Genomic DNA, 12927 nt, shown 5'->3' on the forward strand with positions numbered 1-12927 from the left:
AAGTGATAGTTTAAAATTAACTGCTCTTTCTTATTCTGATGTAATTCCCTTCTATAACAAGTTTGTTCAGGGTTTTTATCATAAAGTGATTCTGGATATTTTCAAATGTTTTTTCTGAATCTATTGAAATGATTATGTGATTTTTGATTTTAAATCTGTTTATGTGATATATTACAATTGGCCCATAGCCAACATGATACTAAATGGAGGAAAATTGAAAGCATTTCCCCTGAGAACCACAACAAGACAAAGATGTCCATTTTCCCTACTTCTATTTAACATAATATGGGAAGTCCTAGCCAGGGCAAACAGGTAAAAGAAAGAAATGAAGGGCATGTAAACTAGAAAAGAGGAAGTCAAACTATCACTGTTCACTGATGATGATATGATTGTATACCTAGAAAGCCCTAAAGACTCGTCCAAAAGGCTCCTGGATCTGATAAATTCAGTAAAATCTCAGGATGCAAAATCAATGTACACAAATCAGTAGCACAACTGTACACCAACAATGACCAAGCTGAGAATCAAATCAAGAACTTGATACATTTTACAACAGCTGGAAAAAAAAAAAAAAAACTAGAAATACGCTTCCAAGGAGGCGAAAGGTTTCTACAAACACTGCTGAAAGAAATCATAGATTATATAGATTACACAAACAAATGAAACACATTCCATCCTCATGGATAAAAAGAATCAATATTTAGAAAATGACTATGCTGCCCAAAGCAACCTACAGATTCAATACAATTCTCATCAAAATACCATCATCATTTTTCACAGAACTAGAAAAAAAATCCTAAAATATGGAACCAAAAAAGAGCCTGAATAGGCAAAGTAATACTCAGCAAAAAGAATAAATGTGGAGGCATCACATTACTGGACTTCAAATTATACTAAAAGGCTATAGTTACCAAAATAGCATAGTACTGGTATAAAAATAAGAAATTTAGATCAATGGAACAGAATAGAGAACCCAGAAATAAAGCCAAATACTTACAGCCGATTGATCTTTGACAACGCAAACAAAAACATAAACTGGGGAAAGAACATCCTATTCAATAAATGGTGCTGGAACACTGGCAAGCCACATTTAGAAGAATATAACTGGATCCCCACCTCTCAACTCATACAAAAATCAAGCCAAGCTGGATCAAAGACTTAAATCTAAGACCTGAAACCATAAAAATTCTAGAAAATAACATTGGAAAAACTCTTTTGCACATTGGCCTTGGAAAATAGTTCATTACTAAGGCTGCAAAAGCAAATGCAACAACAAAAATAAATAAATGGAACGCAATTAAACTAAAAAACTTCTGCACAGCAAAAGGAATAATCAGCAGAGTAAACAAATAACCAACAGAATGGGAGAAAGTCTTCACAAACTATGCATCCGACAAAGAACTAATATCCAGAATCTACAAGGAACTCAAATAAATCAGTAAGAATAAAACAAACAATTAAAAAAAATCCCATCAAAAAGTGGGCAAATGAAATGAATAAACTATTCTCAAAAGAACATATACAAATGGACAACAAACACGAAAAAAAAAAGCTCAACATCACTAATTGTCAGAGAAGTACAAATGAAAACCACAATGAAATACCACCTAAGTCCTCCATGAATGACCATTGTTAAAAACGTCAAAAAGCAATAGATGTGGGTGTGGATGTGGTGAAAAGACAACACTTTTACACTGCTGGTGGGAAGGTAAATTAGTACAACCTCTAGGGGAAACTGTATGTAGACTCCTTAAGAACCAAATGTACCTGATGTAAATGACGAGTTGATGGGTGCAGACGAGTTGATGGGTGCAGCACACCAACATGGCACATGTATACATATGTAACAAGCCTGCACGTTATGCACATGTACCCTAGAACTTAAAGTATAATAATAAAAAAAAAAAAGAAAAAGAACTAAATGTAGATCTCCCATTCAACCCAGCTGCAAAAAAAAAAAACAAAAAAAACAAAAAAAAAAACAAGTTTATTCCTTATTTTCAGGGAAAATAAGTCATTATATGAAAAAGACACATGCATATGCATGTTTATAGAAGCAGAATTTGCAATTGCAAAGATATGAAACCAACCAACCTAAGTGCCCATCTACCAACAAGCGGATTTTTAAAAATATGATAGATAGATGATAGATAGGTAGATAGATAGATGGATACTTGGATATATAGACTCCAACCAGGACCTGATTACAGGACATGTGTTTGCTCCACCTCCTCTTGGACACAGATGGCCTCCTGTGCACAGCCTTTCTGAGCCCCCTTGCTGCTTAGGTTTCCTGTGGTCTGTTGTATGTGGGGTGTGTGTATGTGGGTGTGTGTGTATGGGGGTGTATGTTTATGTTGGTGTGTGTAGGCATTTGTGTGTGGTATGAGGAAGCAAGATAAACATTTGTCGGAAGGAGTGGTTAGCAGGTGTATCATAAATAATTAGCTCTAAAGCCAGAAAACAAAAAGTGAACCATGTATATGCAGATTTTCAGAAATTTAATTTTTCTGTACTAAATTCTGTACTCTGACAATGTATTGGCAATGGGAATCTTTAATTATTTTCCTGTTGGCTTACTTAGTTTTCTCCTGGATATTTAAATCTGCTTAAGTCTCAGTGCATTTTAATATTTCCTTATCTTAATCAATCTTTTCTCAAACCCATAAGCCCTAGGATTAACAAAGTTAGAATAGATAAATTATGATAGCACAAAACTAAATATACATAAGCGTATCACACCTACATCCACAGACATGCAGGCACCAACCCACACACAGATATAGTACTTACTATACACTAGGCATCTGTTGCTGAACAAATGACCAAACAGTAAGATTAAATGATCATAGCCCAACTATTGGTTTTTGATTGAGGACCACCTGATAGTCTTGCTTCATTGATAATCACATAAGTACCCTTGAGTGACCCTTCTTACACCTCAGACTCTTGAGTCCTGTTTGTTTCCTTTGTGGACTTTCATCTGCGTTCCCTATTACCTTGCCCCTCCTGTGCCACCATATTACCCAAAATTCTATGTCTCCAAAAGGCTGGTTTTCATCAGAACTTCCCCAGTTGGTATCAGGCAGAGTCATTATCATGTATAATCAGGTCTATGGGTGGATCCAGGTTTGTGGGTCCTGGAGCTTAGTCATTTTCAGATCTCTATTAAAAGAAGATAATACATAATGAAGAATGTAAATGTAGAAACAAAAATATTTATATCAAATTTTAAAAGAAATAGAATACAAACACTAATGAATACCAAAACATTATAAGACCTAGAACAGTAACAATAACATAAAATTGTATTTCTAACTGTCTTGGATGCCTGCACAATATTTTTCTTGTGATCTTTGGCTGTATACTCTTTAGTGATCTCTTCATGTGACACCATTTTGTAACACTATTTCTAGTGAGTTTGGAAATATATTTCAGTCTTCCCTCTAGCATAGCTTATTGAAATTTGGTTTTATGTCCACTTCATATTTTATTAATGGTAATGTCAGTTCAACTTTGTGGTTTTGTCAAGTTTGGGAAAACCTCTGCCAAGCTCCTTTCATGTGTGAACTGCTAATGGTGCTATTTAGCAAAGCTGTATAAATTTGTGCTATATAGAAACACAGAGATTCTGATAAATTCAGTTTGTGCAATTCCCTTTAAAAAAGGACAATGGCAATACAATAGTGTTGTTCTGTATGTTGTTCTGTTTGTTGTTCTGTATGTTGTGTTCCTGAGTTTATTCCTAAGGAGAGAGAACTTCCTCCTTTAAATAGGTGTGAAAGAGATCCAAATCCTGTGCTTAAAATATTTTGCATCTGATGTTTGGAAGAATGTTCCTCGGAATAACTTCTGTCTCTGTATATTTCAAGCCTTCTTTCTTCCTCAGTACCCACAGACTTCTGGATCTTGAAGCCATTGAACAAGTTCATATTATGATATCGCCTCTGGCCCTGCACTTTCATGTCATGACTACAGGTAAACATATTCCAGGGTATTCTTCATACACAGTGATGGCTGACAATAACTTAACTGTACACAGATCTGCCTGAGAGTTCCATAAATATATACTTACACACCCAGACTCAATGCAACCTCTACTCAACAGTCAACTTCCCCAAAGCTGATTCCATGAATGTCTATGACAAATAGGCAGGTGGATAAGTGCGAAAAAGACATGTATGAAGTGACTGCTGTTTTAGCCATTTGCAGAAATAATACCTTCTTTTACAGATGTTACTTAAACATGTATTACATGAACACATTGCTAGGGCTGTGGATGGTCCCATACGTATGAAGAGGCTTGAAGCCAAAGCTTCATATCTGCATAGTAAATCTGACTCTGCCAGTATCCTTACAGACTGGAGCTAGGATAGTGGGGTGGGGGGTCATTAGCACCTCCACTGTGTGCCTCTGGGATCACATGGTCTCCTGTCTTGACTTGTCCACAGGTCTTGTCCCCCAACACTTTTCTTTGATGGCCCTTTGCTTAATCTAGCACAAAGACAATGCTACACGAAGGATCTGTCACTGACTGTAACCTGTGACTCTTGCTTAATATGGGGAGGGAATATGATAAAGGATAAGAGAGTCAATGTTCTGGCCTTGAGTCATGTGTCTAGTCCTAGTCCAATCACCTATGCCTGGAAGAGGAGGGTCATGTCAGCTGGTGCCCATGCTGCAGGGGCTGGGGACAAACCCAAATTCTCACAGCTAAACAGGAATATTGCCAAAACATATCTAATGTATTTATAAATTCTACTATTGCCTAGCCCCATTTTGCTATATTCCCAGCAATCCCCACTCCCTTCTCCCACCATTTTATTTCTAAACTAATTGAAATGCCTAAGCCCTTGTCTTTTTTATTTCTCTTTTTCAGTCCCCTCCTATTTTTTTTTTATCATTTTAAAATTATTTACTTTGCAAAAATGGACAGATCCTTTTTTTTTTTTTTTTTTTTTTTTTTTTTATCAGTCCTCTTCTATCTTAACTCAACCCCTATCCATCTAGACCACACAGTTAACTTTACTGGCCACTCTTTTTTTTTTTTTTTTTTTTGAGACAGAGTCTCGCTCTGTCGCCCAAGCTGGAGTGCAGTGGCCGGATCTCAGCTCACTGCAAGCTCCACCTCCCGGGTTCACGCCATTCTCCTGCCTCAGCCTCCCGAGTAGCTGGGACTACAGGCGTCCGCCACCTCGCCCAGCTAGTTTTTTGTATTTTTTTAGTAGAGACGGGGTTTCACCGTGTTAGCCAGGATGGTCTCGATCTCCTGACCTCGTGATCCGCCCATCTCCGCCTCCCAAAGTGCTGGGATTACAGGCTTGAGCCACCGCGCCCGGCTTATTGGCCACTCTTGTCACGATGTCAACTCTCTGGCCTGGATGCTTTTTCTAACAAACTCCCTTCCCCCAAGCAAAAAATCTCATCTCTGGAGAGCCCAATTTCTCCAAATCTTCCCTCTGTAGTGTCTGATCTATGAGGACCATTGAAAAATATTACATATACTTGTACATTAAGGCCCCTGAGTGTTCATAATGCCAAACCAGAGTTTCCTTTCTGCTGTCTGACAATACCGCTGTGTGTCCTGGTGGCTTGCTCCATGATTTTTCACTAAGAACAGTTCCAGGATTTTATCCTTATCCTGAGATTCCTCACCGTTATATGCTGCCCCATGCATCTGGTTCAGAAAGTTCTCTGACCTACAATTTCACAAAGAAAATAAAGGAATTAGTAAGGGCTTCCAAAGTGCTGGACCTCTGCCCACCACCATCAGTTCTACCCTCACTAGCACCTGCTCACATCATCCCATTTCTCTTACTCAGTGGAGGAGTCTCTCCCAGCCCAGGGACCGAGCCCAAGTTTGTGTTGGTGGTGCACACTCCTTGTGCCTCCTCACTAACCGCACCCCAGTCATCGTGCCCATGCTGCGTGTATCTTCAGTCTTTCTTTTCTACTTACTGGGTTACTTGCACCTGCTCATAGGTTTTTGTTGGTCCCGATCTCAGAAACAATTTCCTTCAGTCCTACTTCTCCCTCCTGCCTATTTCTCAAAGCATTTGCTTCAATTTTCAGATGCTGCGGTCTACAAGTGTCTCAGCCTCTTTAGCACTCATAGAGGCTTCTCCATAGAGGATCTCTACTCAGTGTGAGAATCTTTTCACACTACATTAACTCTAGGCTATAAAATGTCCCTGGATTTCATGACTCATTTCACATGAACCCACAGCAGGAATTGACCATAAAGACCCACCCTTCCTTCTGAAAAACTTCTGTCCTTCGGTTTTGAAGGGACTGAGAGACACAGCTATTTCTTGGTCCCCTTTTGCTTTTCAAAGTGCTCTTCCCAGTCCTCTTTGAAGACTCCTCTTCTTCCACCTTTAATACTGGGGTTTTATTCTAAATTTCTTTCTCCTGTCACTCCTTGTACTCTAAATAAATGATCTCACAATCCCTTCTTTAAACTAGCTCCTGGCTCCAGATTGAACTATCTTCCAGGTTATTTCAGTTTCTATGTGGATATCTGATATGGTGTGGCTTTGTCCCCACCCAAATCATCTTGAATTGTAGTTTCCTTAATCTCCATGTGTCATGGGAGGGAACCAGTTGGAAGTAATTGAATCATGGAAGCAGTTACCCCCATTCTGCTCTTCTCGTGATAGTGGGTTCTCATGAGATCTGATGACTTTATAAGGAACTTTTCCCCCATTGCCTGGCACTTCTCTTTCCTGCCGCCTTGTGAAGAAGGACATGTTTGCTTCCCCCTTCACCATGGTAAGTTTCCTGAGGCCTTCCCAGTTATGCTGAACTGTGAGTCAATTAAACCTATTTCCGTTATAAATTACCCAGTCTTGAGAATGTCTTTATTAGCAGAATGAGAATGGACTAATACAATGTCTCACAGAGGCTGACACTAGACATGTCTAAAACTAAATTCACACTTTTCCTGCATCCTTCATGCCAATTCCTCTGTACCACACCCACATGGTGACCTTCCATCCCTTAGCATCCCACATGCAATGACCCCCTTCTCCGCATTGCCCATGTTGGTATGTGGCACCAATCAGTAACCCATCTGGGAATCCATCCATCAATCCTGACTTCTCCATTTTGTTCACTTCCCAAACCAGTTGCATTCTCAATTCCTGCTGCTTTTAGCCCCTATGTACCTTTCAAAACCACTTCTTTCTCCCGATTTTCACTATCATGGAACTCTTTCTGTCCCTCGTCTGATATTTAACTTTCTATTTCTGAATGATTTCACTGAAGTTAATGGTTTCCAATTTCTTCCGTGTTGCTGCAGAAGACATGATTCCATTCTTTTATGTGGCTGAGTAGTATTTCATTTATATATTATATATACCACAATATATATATTAATGTTCAATATTCCTCTTTCCTATATATTATATATAATGATATATATATATATTATACACACACACACATATACACCACATTTTCTCTGCCCAGTCACCCACTGCTGGACACTTAAGTTAGTATCTTACATTTATAATAGGAGTTCTTGTGTTGTGCTGATATAACTACCTCCTTTTGTGACCTAATTCATCTCTATTAACTTTTGAAAATAAAAATAAGATTCTACTTTTATAAAAATTTCAAAATTAACATAACACAACCCTCATGTCTCCCCATTCTTTTTCTTGAAACCCTTATTCCTAGTTACATCAAAGCTGCAAGCTTCCCCAAGAGTCCAGGCTCTCTGTTTTCTGCAACCTTTGTACACCCTATGTTTCTGCTTGGAAGGTTTTTTCCTTGAGCACTCTTCACCTGAATCACTATATTCTCCTTTTCTAACACATCTCAGGCCTGCTTCCTTAAGGAAGCTTAAACGATGTCTCTCCTTAACCCCGCCGGTAAGAGCCTATGTGTGCATGGTGATTGCTAGGTTATTTTGCTCCTTTTAACCTTTAGTTGGCAAGCAATAATTGTGCAAGTCTGTGGGATATAGAGTGGTATTTCTATATGTGTATACAATGTGTAATAATCAAATCAGGGTAATTAGCATATCCACTACCTCAGACATTTATCATTCCTTTGTGGTGTGAACATTCAAAATCTTCTCTTCTAGCTCTTGGAAAATATATAATAAATTATAGTTAACCACATTCCTCCTGCAGTGCTAGAGGAGACTAGGATATCAAGCCATAAATTAGTATTTGTTAACCCACCTCTCCCTAGGCTTCCTTCCTCTGCACCCCTCTCACCCTCTAGTATCCACAATGACACTCTCCACTTCCATGAACTCAACATTGTTTTCAGCTCTCACATATGAGTGAAAACATGTGAGATTTATCTTTCTGTGCCTGACTTATTTTGCTTAACTATTTGTTCAGGCCTGTAACTAGTTGGTGAAGTCTTTAAATGAAGAAATACTGCCACAGTATTATATCCCCACAATGTGGCTCAATGGCCAAAAGAGATTCAGTACTCAGTAGATGTTTGATCAATGAATGAATGAATTAGTAAACATGAATTGAATCATATATTATTGGTTAATAGGAATGTTTCATTACTATACAAATAGTAAGAATGTATAAACAATACAGATACAGGTTCATTGCTCAAACAATCTCCAAATATGCTGTTTCACTTTTGAACATATTTCTACTTATAGCAATTTGTGCAAGAAAACAATGAAAACTTGTATTGCACATGCAATACAAATTAAAGGAAAGAGTGTCCACAGAGTCCATTAGTGACCATTTACCATTTGGTAATGATCAAAACTAAGTGACTCCTTGGATTCCAAGAGCTGTATTATGTGTGTATGAATGTATGTGCATGCTGGTTAATCTGCGCATGGTACACGTAGTGTTCTTGTCCCCTTCCTTAATACCCACAGAAATAGTCATTTTATACCTGAAATTTTGTTGATGCCATAAGCATGAGATTCACCCACAATTTGTTCTGCATAATAGTGGCGGCAGAATGAGCTTAATCAAGATATAGACTCTGCAATTTTGATGTTTTGATTCACTGCACTGAAAATAAAGCCTGTGGGGCATTCTGCAGTGCACGGAGTATGGGGGCAGCGTGTGGTCTGTTTCCCTTTCATCTGTGTGTAGTACAGTAAGGCTAGAATCAAAGCCAGATTAATGTTTCATACTTTGTTTCCTATTCTAACCATGTCACCTTCCTTCTGCCTACCTTCACTAAGGTATGTTTCTTGTGATATGACGTCTAATCAACAAGTTACCTTTCTTATTCCCAAGCATAATTGATCAGCTTACTCTATTCCCATTTATTTTGTCACGTTGGTTCTCATTTCTCAGAACACCTCACCTTAACAGCTATTCCTTTTGAGAAAATATATATGAAGACTTGGGTAATACATCACTCAGATAATCCTCTATGTCTCACCAACACATTATTGGAACTGGCTAGCGGCAGCTTCAGTTTTTATTTTCATATCTCCTAAAGATACACAAGGCTAAATTTTGATAGTTTACATGTTTTCTCCTTTTTCACTACCTCCTTATAGAAATTAGAGATATTTATTTCTTATGATGTTCTCTCCAGGGTTATTGAAAACTCCAACAGTATCATTAAAGTCATATTTAAGCTCTCTGTTTTCTATGCAATTACTTACTCCAGAGATTTTAGTATTTCTAGAACTGAAAATCTGTGCTGTTTTCTGAACCATTTTATTAATTCTTACAAAGAATTGAAAGCTACTGACTCACCATATTGCTGTTTTACTCAGAGTTGGCTTAAGGATACCCTAACGAACAGGTGACAAGGATGTTACATTTTTTTCTTTTTTTTTCTATTTTTTTTATTATACTTTAAGTTCTAGGGTACATGTGCATAACATGCAGGTTTGTTACATATGTATACTTGTGCCATGCTGATGTGCTGCACCCATCAACTCGTCAGCACCCATCAACTCGTTGATATAAACGGAGACAACAAAGGACTAGAGTCATTCTTCATAATAGTAAGAAAAGAAATTGGAAAATAACTATTGGAATGGCACCATGGTAAATGCAATTATATATACTATACTTAGTTTGATTGATTTAACTGGGAATATTGTTTAAAGGAGAATTTCACACTACCTCATTTATTTTGAAATGAAATGAATATATTTTATTTTTAAAATTTGACAATATTAATGTTTTTCTTTCCACATAATTCTGTATTTGTCTCTTCTTACTCTTGTAGGGCACTGGCTCATTTATTAGTTTATATTAGTTTTTTGTGATATGTACATATGATATTCACACATACACACAAAGACACACAGATGTACACGTAAAGTGAATAATGTCTTTTTATAGTTCATGGTATTCCTTTACATGTAGGTTTACTTGAGTATCAATGATACTTCTCTTTTAAAATTTTTAGTGGTTTCTCCAGAATTGGCAGTGTATGTATTTAACTAATTTAATTTCACTTTCAAATAACCCTAAACCACTTCATATGTAGTGCAGCTATCTTACCACTGAGTGCTCAGTATTCCTCCTTCCTATAAAGCTTATGGCATGACTGTGTTTCATGTCGCTTGTCTGTATACTATGGTCACCTAATGCATTGTTACTCTACTTTGAAAGTTTCTGATCCTGGAATTCACTCAATCACAGTTTAAGAGATTTAAAACTCCTCCTTCATCAATTTTTTGGTCACATCTGTCAGTCTCCTACCACATTTTCTCAAATTTGTTAAAGAATACAAAATTGCATATGATAGGAGGAATAAGTTCCAGTGTTCTATTGCACTGTAGGGTGACTACAGTTGACAATAGTATATTATATAGTTTCAAATAGCTAGGAGGGTAATGAATATTTCCAACACAAAGAAATGATAAATATTTGAGATGATGGATACGTTAATCACCCTGATTTGGTCACTGTACATACATATTAAAACATCCCCATGCAGTCCATAAATATGTACAGTTATTATATATAAATTTTAAAAATTAAATTAATTAATCAAAACATCAAATTAAATAAAAAAAATTAAAGACTGGATTTGGGGAATCTCAATGATAACCCCCAGATGGTTGGGAAGGAGAACAGGAAGATGAGTTTGTCTAAATCAATTGGCTTTGGGACGTACTGCAGGAGTTGTGTGTAGATAGTCAGTACACAGTGGGAGGTTGATAAGTTTATACGAGTCCATAAGAATAGAGACAGAGGGAGGGAAAGTGAGTCCTCAGCTTTTAAGAAAACCAATAATGCTGCTCCAAGTCAGCCCTCTTAATTGACACAGAGGACAGCCAGCCAAATAGATTAGGTAGAATACCTAGGTAAAGAGAGTATCCAGTTTTATATTTACTTAAAGTCATATTTCTGTACATTTCATGGCTGCATATATTTCTTCACAAAACTTTCATGAAAGCATTGGGAGTTTAGAATTTTGGTGGAGTTTAAGTGACATAACTACAGATTTTTCCAGTGGAAATAAATGTAACTCTCACAGAATTTCAGTAAATTTGGATACATGGCATAAATATGCATGCATAAGAAAATATACTGTGGAACTAAGAGACTCATTCTAATGTATTTTGTAAATTGCAATGTGTATTACTGTACTTAGAAGAATCTTCTAGTGATAGGCAAAGTGCAAATTGCATTGCTATTCTAGAGAGTAAGATCTATCATTTAGAAGTTTGCTATTTGATTCAGGTAGTGATGTAATTTTACTATAAAAATTTCAGAGCAAACATTTTAAGAAACAAACAAATCACTCTACATCCTACTCACCAACTCATCTGGGTAGGTCTACAAGAGGAATTTGGAAAGAAACGCTGAGATATTCAACATAAATGTATATGTATACTGAAATCTTTCACTTGAATTCCATTTGAAAGTGAATTTCTGTACTGTGTTAACCAGTCATTTTCAATAATATCTTACCGAAATTAGGTTGAACTTTGAGCAAAGTCAACCATTCACAGCAGGATCATGCATTTCAGTCAACCACAACAAAACAATAACAACCACAAATCAGATAGGATTTTAGAGCTGCCAAGAACCTTACAAAGAGTTGTATTTAAGGTTTCTGCACAGCATATTGTTACTGGTAGACTTGAAAATCAGGAGGAAAAGAGTGTTCTCAGGGGTCCTTGAGCTCTCACTTTCTTATTGACACAACAGATGAAGTCACAGTACCATTTCCATCCTGAAATGTAAGGGAGGCCCTGGAAATGGATTGCAATGTTGAGTGTGGATGGGTTCACATTTTATTTTCTAGGGGGCGTCACTAGTTTTCCTTATATTCTGTAAATGGACTAAGACCCAAAACTGAATTTGGAATACCAGAATTATATGAATAGTGCCAAGACCAAGCCTCAGAGATTTGACTTCAGTAGATCTAGGGAAGATTATGGGGACTTGCATTTCTAACAAGATCCCAGGTGATACTGATGCTGAAGCTCCGTGGTCCATTCTGAGTAGCTGTTCTAGAGGCAATCAGAAAAAGGACAAGCCATCTCCTACTTCAACAGCTCCGTACCATAAACACCATGCAAGTGTTTATGTTCTACATGTTGGCTTTAAGTCATCAGAAGAGAATATTCTCTGCGTGATTAGCTATACTCATGAAAGAACAAAGTGTGTTTCTTAAAGATGTCTATTGAAAACAGTTCATGATTAACATACAGAAAAGCAGGCTTATCTTTACGAAAATATCACTGGCAGAACATAATACACTCATTGATAATAAATGAACATTGGAATAATACAGAGTTAATTAGTGAAATCTTGTCACTAGTGCAGGCTGTGACTTTGCATTACTCGTCTCTTGTGCTTCATCACCCAGACTCTTTGAAGGAACTGACTGGCTTGGATGAATACTGAGGCCCTTGCAATCAGGACAACAATTGCCTACGTCCCTTAGGACAGCATTTGGCAGGACCACCCACTCATGCCTCATATCCCCTTCCACCTTGAGTACAAGCAG

Source organism: Macaca nemestrina, chromosome 6, assembly GCF_043159975.1.
Source record: "Macaca nemestrina isolate mMacNem1 chromosome 6, mMacNem.hap1, whole genome shotgun sequence".
In the NCBI taxonomy this organism is placed as follows: domain Eukaryota; kingdom Metazoa; phylum Chordata; class Mammalia; order Primates; family Cercopithecidae; genus Macaca; species Macaca nemestrina.